This window comes from Coturnix japonica, chromosome 3, assembly GCF_054131305.1.
Source record: "Coturnix japonica strain WE chromosome 3, WE-NBRP24, whole genome shotgun sequence".
Taxonomy (NCBI): Eukaryota; Metazoa; Chordata; class Aves; order Galliformes; family Phasianidae; genus Coturnix; species Coturnix japonica.
The window spans coordinates 21394743-21409785 of NC_140665.1; positions in this window are offsets into that span (position 1 = coordinate 21394743).

A 15043-nucleotide genomic window follows, 5' to 3' on the forward strand; every position below is an offset into this window, starting at 1 on the left:
CCAAACCTGCACAGCTTTTCATTCCACCCTGTATAAAGGTTGGATGATAGCTGAGGGCAGGTCCAGCTTTATCCTGATAGATTTTTGCATCTCTGGGGATGATTGTCATCCTTGCCGGCCTTTTTCCCATCCAACATTAAATATTTTCATTAATGACTGGAGAATTAGTCAGTCCAAAGACAGAGAGACTGTATTTTCCAAACATAACTGCTGCTGTCCTCCCAGCCGTGGATGCCTGGACTTGGGCAGCTCTGCGAGAACTGTCCCTCTCATCTTTTATTCTCCCTCCCCAACCACGTCCATGGGATGACAGCCAGCTTTGCTCACTCTTCATGCCCCTGCTCATTTCTCTGTGCCCCTGAGCCCTCTTTCCTCATGACTCAAAACAACAGTTCCCATCAGTTCTATATGCTTCCCGCCCCATTGCTAACTATAAAGGGGAAGAGAGAAATATCTTCTGAAAATATCAGCACTTTCCTCCAGCCCACTCAGATCATCTGTTTGCTGATTTCTCTCCATGCAGCCCGTGACCTCAGCGTGCAGGAGTTTTAGTTCTGTTTTCTTCATTGGGCTGATTACGTTGTCAGCACTTTAAATAAATAGGAATTAATAACAGTAAAATTAATCAACACTTGGGCACATAACCACCCTTAGGATTGATGGAAGCAACTTGTAGGTGATAATTAAAACCAGTCTGGAGCTTTTTTTCAAAAGTTAAATGTAAATTTCCTCCATGTTAAAAACCACATATTAAAACACCCTCCCACAGCATGCAACTTTCCTTGTTCTTTTTTACATCCTAGCAGCTTGGCAGGTCCTATATTGGCCACAAAAACAAACAAGAGCATCCAACTCTCACCAAATATTGCTTTCACATATTTCTGGCTCATCCAAACATAGAAAGCACCAGAAATACAACTGAGCCAGAGCTTAGGAAATTCTCAAGCTGATTTTTCAGGCTCAAGAGGTGGAGGAAATGTATTTGAGCTCTGGGATTCTTTTTACAAATGGAAACCAGTGTGGTTTCCTTGCCAGCAAATGCTGTGTGGCGGGGCCTGCATGCTGATGTGAGCATCCCTGCACTGCTGTGCCCAACTCTGCATGGAGTGCAGGATCAGTGCTCAGTGTGGGGAACAAAGCCCAGCACTATATAGGGTACCCATCCCTGCTATAACTGTTGTTCAATAATTTTCATAGAATCACATAATAGTTTTGGCTGGAAGGAATATTGAAGCCCCTCCAGCCCCAAATCCCAGCCTTTGGCAGGGCTGCACCCCCCAGCTCAGGCTGCCCAGGGCCCCATCCAACCTGGCCTGGAGTTCCTCCAGGGATGGGGCACCACAGCTTCTCTGGGCAGCTGTGCCAGAGCCTCACTGCTCTCTGAGTGCATCCAAGTAGTGTTTGTCTTCAAACACTGCAGAAAGATTTATCTAAGGAGGTTCACTCTATGGAGATCTGCCCTGGTAGCTTTGATTTTAAGCTTCTAAGTCATTCTCCCTCCCTTTGTCTTAATCTCCTTCCTGTTTTTATATTGCAGAGGGCGAGGAGAGAGCTAAGAAGTCCTGCAGGCAGCAGTGAGATGTGCGTGTCCCAGCCCAGGAAACAAGTGTAGCAACTTTGCGGTTGTGCAGGGAACAGCGTCTTCAGAATGACTTGGTGCTGCGGCTTTGATGATTTCTTCAGACACTGCAACTAGACTGACAAATTGACTTTCAAGTGAAAGGTCATTGAAAAGAATTGTGGATAAAAGCATCTGGATTTACAATTAAAAAGCTACAGAAGTTCAGTTTACAGCTCTACTGGGTTCTGTGCGTAGGAGTTTCTATCATGTAATTTGGCAGCTTCTTCTGCCTTCTGATTGGGACCGTAGAAAATAAAAATTCCTTGTGGTTTCTTTTTCTTTCCCTCTTTTTTTTTTCCTTCGTTTTTTAAACACAGTGGAGAGTTGTGGTGTTTTGGCAAGTCTGATACAAAGAAATATTGTACTGGCATTGTCTCATATTGTAGGTGACCTCAGGCCTGAACTATAAGAGGGGAAAAAAATAGGTCTCTGTTGAATAGAGCACACATGTGCTTGAATCAGATTATAGAGAGAGTGTGAAAAGCAGAGTGCACACACACCATACATACAGCGCTGATGCTGTGGGTTTGAAAGCAGCGCCTGATTCTCATCTCATCCCACCGGTGTAAATCAAGGGCAGCCTTGAGGCACTGGGGCTGGCGCCACTACGGTGCCTGAGGATCCTTCTGGCATCCCCACCTCACCCTCAGCCTACCATCACATGGAAGGGTGTTTTCATACAGCAAGGTGACTGAGGTTCCTCTGCACACACACACACACAAACACACATACACACACGAGGATGTTTCTGGATTGCATTCTTTTTCTCCTTCTTCCCCTTCCAGGAGCCAGGATGGGAAGTTCAGCCATGGAAACCCTTCCCCTGAAGGCAGGAGTTGCATGCAGAAAGGTTCCCTCCCTCTGTGCTTCCCTGGCACTCATTCCTCCCTTCCCCTTTTTGTGGGACATAAAAATAGGCTAAACAGAGATTTGTCCCTATCAATATTGACTTGACTGATTTCCCTTTTCCTGCCTTCTCTAATCCTGTGGTAGATTTTCTATGACATTCGTTTCCGGTAGCAGATTCATATGAATGTTCACTCCAGAAACAGTACATTTCCAAATGTCTATTAAAAAGCAAAACAATGTGGTCAAAGAAAATAAAGGGGGATGTTTTTCTCCACAGTTTAATTTCAGCAGCGTCCGGTATTTTCTTTCTGCTTGAATAAGTAGTGGTGTTCCAGTACGTAGGGGCTTCCTTTTGTAAGAAAGCAGACACAGTAGGACTGTTATGTCAAATGGGGCATTAAGCCTCCTTGCTCTGCCTTCTTTGCAGGGACTGGCCACCAAACACTGCTGGAGAGAAGAAGTTACGCACAGCTACTCTAGACCCCAGAGAAGCCTGACCATCTTCTGGCTGGTACTGATGGTGGAGCTGAGGCAATTGCACTGATCTCCCTCTCTCCATCAAGATATTGCCTTGTCTTAAGGAAAGAGGTCTTGGACCAGCCTGGACTTTCTGCCTATCCTGGTCCTCCTGTTATGAGGATAGCTTCTGGGGGCAGAATTCATGTTACAGAACCATAGAACTGTACTGGTTGGAAAAGACCCTTCAGATTATCAAGTGCAACCTTTCCATGTTGCAGAATGAGAGCTGACCTAAGCTAACTGGAAGCTTATGCTGTTGCCAAAGGAGAACAAAGTGAGAGGAATCACCTTTCTACTGACAGCAGTGGGAAGGAGACTTTAGGCTGGTTGTGTGCCGGGATGGTTGAGGAATTTGCTCTCTGCTCCCATCCCCCTCCAAGCAGGGGGATGAGGTTCCCACCACGGTACCACGCACCCATTGAATAACAGAGAATATAGCCCAAATACAGGGAAAACAAGTGAATTTGGTGGTTAGGACTGACAGCTATGTCTTCCTCTTAGCCACATTATCATACAAAAACACTGGGCTGAGCCCAGCTTTCTATGGGAGCTATTGGCCAAATATTATCTTTTTGCTCTAAACCAACACTACTGGAAAAAGGATGCTGTCAGTCATAGCACATGCAAGCCTCTGTATGTTTAAATTTAAATCATTGTTGCTGTGCAGTGATATACTGAGAGCATGGTGATGCTTTAACTGAAGGCTCCAAATATACACAGAAATTGCAGATTTCTCCCCCTCCCCCTTCCACTAGTTTTCCTTCAACTCTACTTTCCAGTGTCACTGAGTTATTATTATCCAGATCCAAAACTCACAGTTTCTCTGAAGGAGAACGTGTATTAAAATACCAGATTTACCAGAAAACATCTGCAAGTTGCAAGCCTATTGTATTTCTATTATATGGGCAAGCCATTGTAAATTCTTTTAAGTCTGTAACTTATTTCACGTTAACACACTGTGTGTTTTACAGCACCGTTTCAAAGTTTATGGCCCTTTTTCTTTAGCCGCTTGTTCCAATTGCATCTTATATTTCATCAAATATGGTAAAGAAACCATGAGAATAAATTGATGCTCCATATGATTCCCTCCTCCCCTCCCTCCCTCCCCCCCAGTAACTGGATGTTGCCAAATTGCTGTAAAATGGTTTTCCTTTTTAGCCCTCCAGAATTGTTAGTGGGTTTCTGAGGCCAAATTCTACAGGGAAACGTTATGACCATTTAAGGCCTCCAAACTATATGCTTTGGTACAAAAGGCCTAAGGGCGAGGATTTAGAATGGATGAAGTGGAGAAATTTGCACTTCCTTAAGAAAACGCAGAGTATTTCCTTCCGCGTGTCAGAAATGGAAACAGAAAATACAAACTAATTTGTCGTGTTTCCTCCTGTAGCCGCCTCTCCCACCCTTCCCCCCAAAGCTCCCACCTGCCCTATTGCCCTGGTCCCACCCCAGCACCTATGATGGCCGCTGCTCTGCTCTCTGTGTCCCACCCAAGGGCACTGCAGTGATGCTCACTGCTCCCTCCTGCCTTCAGCCCTCCATGAGATAAGCACTGCACAAGGGCTGCTGGCTCAGCGGGGGATGACGGCTCCTCGTTTGGCTCTAATTGGACGCCGGTGTAAAATGAAAAAAACACTTGTCATATTTATGAGTTACTGTGAGTTAATAATATGCTGGGATCCATTTGTTAAAGCACATTTGCTCCAAACATGTGGCCTTGTCTTTTTGCTTTTTTTTCTTTTTTTTTTTTCTTAAATATTATTCAAGCAACATTTTTGCAGATGAAATGCTGTTGCCGTTTTTCTCCCAGGCACTCAGTACGCCTCAGGGAGTTATAGCATCAATTATTTTCCTTCTTGTATGTGGAATAAAAAAGAAACAAAAAACAAGCAAAGAAAAAAAAAAAAGACAAAAAAGGAGTATCTTAGCCAGAGAAGTTGGAATTATTATTCAACATAATAGTGATAGAAAAGAAAAAACATCCACAAATAAAAAGCTGCAGCCAGCTGAATAAATGCAGTCAGAACTGAATACACAAAAGTCTGCGGAAGATTCTCTTGCAAATAGACTGGCTCTGCTCTCCCTGTATTTTTAGCTATCTCCTGCCCTGCCTGAGCCAACTCCTTTTCTGTTAAAGTCTGTCTTCTTCAGTCAGCTTCCTTTGACTCTACTCTGAATGATAAGTTCATTAGTGCCTCGCAGGTAAATTTGCCTGCCGCCATCTTAGAGACTCCAGAAAGCATAAGAAAGGGACGAAAAAAAAAGACAAGCAGAACCAGAGCACTGACAGAAAGTTGTCTTCAGACTCTTGTTTCTGAAACAGTGCTTTCATTTATGCGCAATAAAAAGCAAGATGCTCATCTTTCTTCATCTCCCCCACTGCAATCTTTTTCCATTGCTGAGAATGTCAGGAGCAGAATTTACCCTTCCCTGGTGCCATCTTTTTTTTTCCCCCTTCTTTTTCTTCACAGCTGCATGGCCTCTGGCCAGCTCACACCGTACCTTTGTACTTTGCTGCACGTTCAATTCAAGGCGGCTTTCTAATGTCGATAACTGATCGGGCAGGCTGGGACTTTAAGATCCAGCTATGTTCACAAACAGTTTGGCACTTTGCACCTCACTACTTTATTCTCACATCAGCACAGCCAACTTTATAAAAAGCCACTTGTGCTGATTGCCCAAGACTTAATTTACACCACTGGGCTTAGAGGGATAGGGCGAGCTCCACCTGCTCATAGCATCGGGACGTGCTTTGCCAACCATCCCTAGGAAATGCCTAGGGAACATTTTCCATACTGCTGCTGCTCCATTGGTAATAAGTTGCCCTTTATTTTCTAGGCTTGACTTAAACAAAAAAAGCTCCTCCATTGCTGACTCAGCCTCCAAAGCCACACTTTATATATGTCAAACAACATATATAAATTTATAAGGTGAACAATAGTTGTATTTAAGTACTGATTTAGTAATCATGAACTCCGCTGGCAGTATCCTTTGGAAACTAAATCCATAAATTTTATTAGTATTAAATGTTTCTAATGGGAGTTGACAAATACTTGAACTGGGTTGCTTTTTCTCTGCACTTGGCAAAAGGAAAGGGGAAAAAATTCCTATTACACAATGAGAAATGCATTAATGCTAAAACCCATTCATCTCAATTTTGTACAAATATAATTTAAGACCTTTTACAACCGTTGGTGAAATTACAATGTGCTGTGGGGAAGTTGCAAAAATTTTATGAGAGTAATAAAATTGTCATTGTAATACCATTATAGGGTGCAGGGACAATATAGATATTTGAATTACCTATTGTCCTTATGCCAGGTTGAAAAGGCTACATGCAGGAATTATGGCATGTAATGGAGACAACTGCTGAAACAAACCAGAGAAATGAAATCCAGGTCCACTTCAGCTGGCCTAAGACAAATCCTCATTAGAAACCCGGACCCTGAATACCCTTCCCACTTGTGTCAACAACAATGAAATTTAAACAGGCGGGCTGTTTTATATTTGTGTCAGCGGTAGCACAGAGACCAACTAATTAAGCAGAGGTTATGTGTAACAAAACAGTGTTGCATCTGAAAAACTGATGTTTTTAGCTTCTGTGGCACATTTTCTGGGGTTTGCACTCAAGCCTGACTTGAAGTAATCATGGTGGTCTCTCTTGCTCGTAGCCAAAAAGCCCTCTCAGGTAGCTCATGGTAAACCCATGAAATCTTACCTGGGATTAAAATGGTGTTAACTTTTCAGAGGTGAAAATTCCTTTCTCTGAAGAATACTGTTGCTGGGCAATTTCCAGGGAAAAAGCATTGCCTTCTCCTTGACTGACCAGGAGATGAACAAAAGGGAAAAAAGAGAAAGGAAAACAAGAGAGGCAATTGCAGCCCTGTACACTAGCAGCATTTCACTGGCTGTGTTCTAGAGAGTAATAAAAGTGCTGAAATAGTTCAAGCATCTGCCCTTGGCTGAGCGACTCGTAATTGTACACGATGGACTCCACTCCCTTGGAACAACTGTCTTTGATTCCTATCTCTTCTTTTATTACAGCTGAAATGCAAAACTCCTGATGAAACCATTACATTTCCATGTGAAATTCACAACTATAAGGGGAAACCTCTGCGAAGTTGCCAGACTTTTGAAGGGGGACAGAAACATATGGGTAGAGGTTGTAAAGTTCCCTTCCAAGTTTCAAAGGTCCAACCACTTGGGGCAGCCTGTTCTGGAGCTTGGAGTTCATTCTCCTCCCTTCAGTAAATACTTTGGAATGAGAGTATGAAAGTTAATTTTATTTCCTGTTTATTAAGAGTTACCATATTGTGACCTCCTGCAGTTGGGCCAATCTCTCTCGTTCAAATCTCTGTCTCTTCAGTCCCACCAGGATTATGAGAGCCCTAGTGAACTCTCCCAGGAAACATTTCTGAACGTGCAGAGTTAGTGAGCCCTGCTATGCTTTTTATACTCCTTAAGGTTTCCACTCCAACTTTGGAGGGCACTCTCCCACCAGGAGGAAAAATGCAAGTGCCTTGCTTGGAACCTCAGAGCAATGACTGGAGCTTGCTTTATCTGCCCAACTATCCACAGGAGAATGAAAGAGGCAGAGATGTTGACCAGTGCTCAGCCCCTCTTTATCAGCAGGCATCCACATACAGGCATCCTTGAAAACACCAGCAGGGTGTACACCAGTCCTGGAAAGCAGGGCCTGGTAAATACATGTGCCATTTTGGGTCCTTTTGGTGGGAAGACTGGGAAGACTTCACTTGTAACTCCTAAAAATGCATTCTGAGATGGTGCCCTGCCTCTTCTGAATCCCAACGCTTAGCTGGCTGCAGGAAAAATGCACAAGGAGTCCCCCCAACAGTACACACATACTTGATCTTTCTTTGAAAGCAAATTTAGAGATGCCTTCCCATGCAAAGACAGCCTAAGCCTTTCTCCACAGCTAAGGAGGCTGCCCAGCAGCCCGAGCGCCTGTCACGCTTATTCCCATGTTTCACGCGTTGCCCAGAGGCAAGAAGGTATTTCCCTACACTGCAACCTTTTATTTTCTGTTCTTTTTACTCCGCCTAATATGTCTTCTTGGTAACCACAGTATAATAAATTTCATAGAGCATGACCGGCATACTTAGTTCATATTATTCATTTGCAGTCATTTATTTTCCCGGCTCCTCTTCCCCTCCCGGTGCCCTCTCCCCAGTGCTTGCTCTGCAGAATGATAATAATACACACAGAGCGCCAGCCAGCCGAGACGAGCTGAAAAACAACAAGTAAAGGGATCTTTCTGTGCTCACACCTGTTTTAAGATTTGTTATCCTCAAAAAGGAAAGCTGCAGGGATTCACTCTCTTTCTTCCTCATAGACCCCTGTGGAATATACCATTAAACCACAGGGAGGAGAGAAATCCTTCAGTGCACTTAAATATACTTATGTCAAATCCATCTCATTCTTCCTGCCTTCTTTCCTCAATCTAGCCACCGTTCCCAAGGGCTGGAGAACATTACAACCCATTCACTTTATATGAATGGGCACAGACAGACTTTTTCACCATTTCGATATGTCTACATTTGCAGGCACATCCTGTAGGCCAACTGAAACAGCCTTAATTTCAATTTACTGTCTCCCTGAGGAACATGCCATTCTCCTGAAAGTGGAAAAACCCCTCAATGGCCATTCCCTGCCCACCCCCTCCTCAAGTTCAGATCTGAACGAGAGGGAAAATTTCTCCCAAGATTAATGGACTGCAGGTTTGATGCTTATAACAGGGCACATGATCTTTATTAAACAAGTAATGAACAAGTTTCACCAAAGCACTGCTTTTGGAAGGTGTTCAGCATCGCTGTACGCGACTCATCTAAATCCTTTTCCAAGTCTCTGTAGAATGGTGTTATATTAAGGAAAAATAACACACCGTACCTCAGCAGTCATTTAACTCTGCCTTGATTTTCAGCAGTGCTGTCAGTAATGACAAAAACAATGCTAATAAATAAATAAATAATGTGGCAAAGGTCTTGACTTACTAACTTTAGATGCATATTAGAATCAGTTCTATAAGGCATAAAATAGGATGTTCCCACCTTCCTGTGACAAACACTAGGGTTAGCTATTAATGCAGCAGATCTTAAACAAAACAGTTAACTAGTACAAATATGAGAGTGGCCTATGGGAAAATAACAGTGCAACTTTCTAGGCCTCTGTGCTTACAACGCTGAGTTATATCAAACCCAGCATGCAGAAATCTGGATTTAGGAGGGGAATATGTATTTCTTTGGAGAAACACTGATGCCATGCTGCCATCTGGGCTCTCTGGTATGTGGTACTGCAATAGTTCACTGGGACTTTAGTAACTGTCCAGAAAAAGAAGCCAACATTTAGAGCACAGCACTGTGAGTCTATAATTAATGGGATATCATCCAATATCCACAGCACAAACCTACTAATACCTTCAAGTGCAGTGCTGTGAATACCAAGGTATTCCAGCAGGGTTTGTAGGAAAGTATACGGCATGGCAGTGTATGGCCAAGCAGTGATTCATGTAAGCACTGAAAGTTTTAGCTTTGCTGATGTATTGCTGAACACTTTGTGTTTTCTGTGTGGTCTCTTCTGGGAGGATGATAGTTCATGGATTGATGGCTCTGGTCTAAGTCATTCAAGTGGCCTGATGCTGTAAATTTGGACACAGAAGTATTGCCCTGGAGGCAGCTCTTTCTGGAGCACTTGCCAAGCATGGGTGGGCAGAGAGAAGGAATATTCTGGTCAAAAGAGGCCAAAGAGGCTTTGGGCTGGGCTAGAAATGTCATCTGAGCTTTCCACAGACCAGCAAATTATAGTGACCATAGCCACCTCAGTTTTGGAGTTTGAAGCTGTTCTGTTCCCTACTGTAGGCAAGTATTTTATTTATTTTAGCTGCACTGCAATTAAAAATAGCAGCAAACTGAGAAGTGGTTTGTGTGAACACGCAGGAGAATCGGCCTCCACGGAGAAGCGAGCTCTGCTTCACACAGCTACAAATGGCCTCCACTCAGCAGATCAGATCTTTTCAGATTGCAGATGGCTCCAGACAAAAAACAACATCCAAGCTGCAACTGGAAGGGCAGAGCTCTCTGCTTTACATGGCTGTGGCTATGCAAGGAAGACAGCATTCTCTTTTGTTTGAAAAATGCTTACCTTTTGATCTGCTTTTTGGATTGTCTTATTATCAAGGACTGTGAATAGTAAATCTTTCTTGGAAGTATACAGAGGAATTCTAAGATGCAGTCAGGTTCAGTGTATGGCACAAGGCCATCTCTTAACCAAATTAATACATACTTTGCAGCAAACTACAAAGGATTTTTGAGGCTTTTATTCTAGAGAGTTGCTCTAGTCATTGCTTCTTTGTTTGCATTATGCTGTAGCTCCCTTACAATCACAGATACTTGCAAAAAAAACCATACATATAAATCTTCTTATTAGTAGCAAACAATGGTGAGAATATACCTCTCTGATTTTCTGCTGACTATACTAGTGCCCATGCAGCAGGAGTTTGGAACTAAATGACCTTTTGGGTTTCTTCCAATTCAAGACATTTTATGATTCTATGGTTCTAAATCTGCAATCCAACAGAGTCAGCTTTCAATGGTGAATTTGCTCAGCTTGCATTTGGAGATGGCTGGAAGCACTCGGAGGTTGCTCCTGAGCCCTGCACCAGGAGCTGCACTCAGTTTTGGGGCTGTGTTTGGGGATCTGGCCCAGGGCTGCCCTTTGTAGCCCTCTGCTGAGGAGCAAGGCAGTTCCCACAGAAGCATGAGCGAGGCTGGTTAAACTGCACCATTTGCATCACGGCTTTTCAATGGAGTTCTAATCAGTTGCTACTATTAGTTGACCCAGATGTCAGGCTAATTGGCTTGGTGCTTAGCTGAGAGAAGCCTATTTCTCAAACAAAAACCAGGAACAAAACCTGTTAAACCTCAATGAGGATGCAGACAGTGAAGGTGTAGATGAGCCTAGAGTAAATACTGGGCAGCGGCTGACAGGCAAGTTCCTGTATTTTCAGCCAGAACAGGTGATTTGGAAACCCAATCTCTCAGCAGCTGTGAGGTCGCCAGCACAGTTGCTCTTTAGAGACTGCCCAGGATAGCCTTTCCCCTGCTGACAGCTCTCTCACATGAAAAACATTACATGGAGGGGGCTAGCATAGCAGTCCTCTATTGTACCTGAAGATGACAGTGACAGAACTCAACCACAGTGACACTATTGCCCAGAAGAAGTGGGCTAGGGCTATGTTGGAGAAGCACATATGCTTTTTCATATTAGGTAAAGGATGGACTTGCTGAAGTTCACCTGGCAAAGCATAAGGTAGAGAATATGTCTTATGTGCTGCTTTGTCTCCATAGCCAAACCAAACATTTTCATGTACACCTAAAGAGAAAGGATCCTGTGAGCAGAGTTGGAGCTAAAGACTTTTCTTAAGCACACGCTCAAAGAAGAAATCATTTTTGGAAAGGAAAGTATGCACCTGGAAAACATACTCAGTTTTAATGGATATTAATGTCTTATAGAAACTGAAACTTAATAATTTGCCTACAAGTAAAGACTATTTTGTTTTTAGTGTCAAACCAGAATGAAATTATTCAGCCTGTTTGATACACTTGAGATGAAGCATTTTGGATCTGATGGACAGGCAATAAATTAGGCAAAGTAAGATCATGCAGCTGATCAATGGAGCAGGGAGACTGGGGGTAGAGGTGGGCATGCAAAATATCATCAGCACAGTTTTCAAATATAAGCTGAAAGATATCAGAATGCAGATGGGAAAAATAGGAACGCTACTCCATCTGTGGATACTGTTTCTTGTCATGGTTTCCCTGCCTGACCTCATTTTCCCATCAGTTCCTTGGTGATGAGATGAAGGTGAATTACTCAGGATGAGTGAGTATTGGCAGAGAAAACTTAGCTGCTGGTGGGGAGCATTGCTTTGATAAAAAACAACATGAAGGAAGCAGGAGGTGAAAGCTTTTCTAAGCCAGCCCTACTAAAGGTACTTCTCCCTTTCTTTCTCAAAGACTTTGTTTCTGTCCCATGGCAGTCAACAGTAATTTCCCTCAGTAGGAGGATCGAGCTTCTGGAGGGCAACGGCTCCTGACCCAGTTTCTCCTGCTATTATGTTAGGCACCAAGCCTGGACAGCTTTTCTTCTGCAGACTTAAATACAGTTGATTTGTATTCCCTTCAGAATAATCTTCCCAGCCCTTATTTGTCTTTCCCATAAGAAGATTCAGACAAAGAAGCACTTTGCGTTATACAGTGCCATTGCCAAGGTGAAAGGAATATGCACTGCTCTGAGAGCTGGTTTGGGTCTGGGCCTGAACTCAACCCCTTGTGGAGGTAGAAGACCTCTCTAGGAAGCTGAGCCTGCACCGTTTTGCCTTTTATAAGAAGAAGGGTGCTGTTCTGCTATACATACAGACAGATAGGTTGGACTTTGGCTTTTCTCAAGTCTCTTCTGTTTGTTCCAGCAGTTGAGTTATATGCATATTTTGCTGTGCACATAATACATAGCTTGGCGAGCAAAAGATAGGAAGGGTAAATGATGATATGTTTACCTTAGCTCATGGAGATGTCTTAGTGGTTTAACCTTCAAATGTGGTGTGCCTAACTTTTCTCTAACCACAGGTCCAAGTCCCAGTGGGGCTGACTCAGCCTTTATCTTCCTCAAGATAAATTCAGCCCCATTCACTTCACAGTGGGTGGGTGCTTCAGATGAAGCCTTAAAAACGAGAGTTGTGTCTGGTCTGGCTGGACCCTAATGATCCCTTAGCACTTTTCATGAGAAAAAACCTTGGTTGTGGGCCAGGCTTTCTTCACTGCAGCAGTGAACTGTGAGTATAAGGAAAAAGCTCTGTGATGCTAATGTGCTCAGGTCACAAAAGTACTAACACCAAGATGCTGGAGCAAACACGGTGATACCGTGAGCCAAATTTACTGAACTCCACAGTCCTACTGGGCACACTGGGTATGCTGAGTATGTCCCCAAATAACTGTCACTTAAGGACTCTGTCTGGTTAAAAGCCTTTTACCTCCCACTGATGTGGCGTTCTCTAACAAGTGCTTTTCCTGGAAATCTCATTTCAATAGAATGAGAGGTAATGGCCTTAAGTTAGGACAGGGGAGGTTCAGGTTGGGTATTAAGAAAAATTCCTTCTCCAAAAGAGTGGTGAGGCACAGGAACAGGTTGTCCAGGGAGGTGGTGCAGGCACCGTTGCTGGAGATGTGGATGTGTTACTGAGGGGAATGGTGGTGATGGGCTAGAATGATCATAGTGATCTTTTAAAACCTTAATAATTCTATAATTCTATTCTATTGTGGAATAAGAAGCATAAGCTTTCAAACTCTTGCAGAAGAATCAGAAGATGAGTAGGTCATTTGGTACAGCACTGTAGGTAGCAGGCTGACATACCCAAGCATAATCTGAGCACACAGGAAATACAAGGATGTCTGTCACTTTGTGAGCAACTCCTGACAAAAATTCCTTCCTGGTTCTAAAATATCTTTCCAATGACATCCCTGTCAAGTCCAGTGTATGCCTGTGAGAACCTTCTTTAGGAAAATCACCATGTTTGACCTCTCATTTCTGAGAGTACAGCCACAGAAATGCTATAATTTGTACAGCATCAGTTTCCTTCCACCAGTTATGCAGGTACCACTCCTCACACATTTGCCACAGACTCAAAAACTGGTTAAATAAATCAAATCACTCTTCACAGTTTTGTCAGAGCTCAAACAGTTTCTGAAGTCAGTTAAAAAGAAAACAAGTCTTCAGTTGCATTTTTCCCTAAATGCTTGCATGCCTCTTTTCATCCAGGGATAGACACCATGATAGCACAACAGAGATGAATCACCTTGTATTCCTGGCCAAAGCAGAAGGAACAGAAAGATCGTGAAAGATGTTTGAGATCTCTATTCATTTTGCAGACACAGGTGGTTTGGTTTAGCATCTAAAATGTTGGATCCTGAAGCAAACCAAACTCCACTTTCATCCCTAGGGAGGAGCCCATAATTATTACAAAGAATGGACAGTGTTGGCAGGTCATGTGGGCCTTATGGAGCTGTATTTCCAGAAGGCATCTGCTAGTATAGTCAGAACATTTTTGATAAGGCAAGCATATTTCAAACGTTTAGGCTTAAATAAACACACTGATTAATGTGCTGTAGGTGGAACATAATTTTCCACTGTACTGAATCTCTTAAGTGCTTTCTATTCTAGCAGGAAGATCTGTTCAAAATGCTATAAGAGAAAGCACTACATAAATGTTGGAGATAGTTTGGAAGCATCATAATAAAAGCTTAAAATTAATAGTGTTGTCCACTGAGCAACAATTTTCTCCTCTGTTACCTCACTGACAGCATGGCCTATTTTGTGAGTGGCTCAAATAAGGTTTCTTTCTGATCTCCCTGGTATGGCGAGGGAACTGGGAAGTATAGCTCGCATGTGAAGTGATTTGAGAGTGTGCACAAAAGTGCTACAGAAGTGCTAACTAGTATTATCAGCTGTGAATAGATATTCTTATTATCAGCAGATACACTTCAACAGCCTTAGTCTAGTGTACATCTGCAGCCAACAGTGATCTCATTTTCTACAGCAGTAGCCAAAGAAATAGGTTGGGTTGCTTAATATTAAAATGCATTAGGGATTAATATGCAACTGCATAACCTTTTTTTTTAACTTGAAATGGATGTGGCTCAGAAGGAGGTTGAGCAAATTTATGAGCATGCAGTATTACTAGGTCCTGTTGTCCAAGTCCATTTTATACTCTGAAGAGTTTAACAATGCAAGTATTTTAATTTAGGAAAGATTTCTTCAGATTAGAAGTGAGAATGAAATCAATAAGCTTTCTCTTAGTTTAACTTTGGAGACCAATCGAGTCCTTGATGTGCCCATCTGCACAGTAAGAGCTGGCAGAAACCTGCTATAACTTTTCAATGACTGTACTTATCTCACCCATATCTGGTGGAATAGTTCTAAGACTGACGTATTCCAGACAGGAGAACTGCAAATAAAAGGTTATTTATCCAAACATAAAAAGCACAG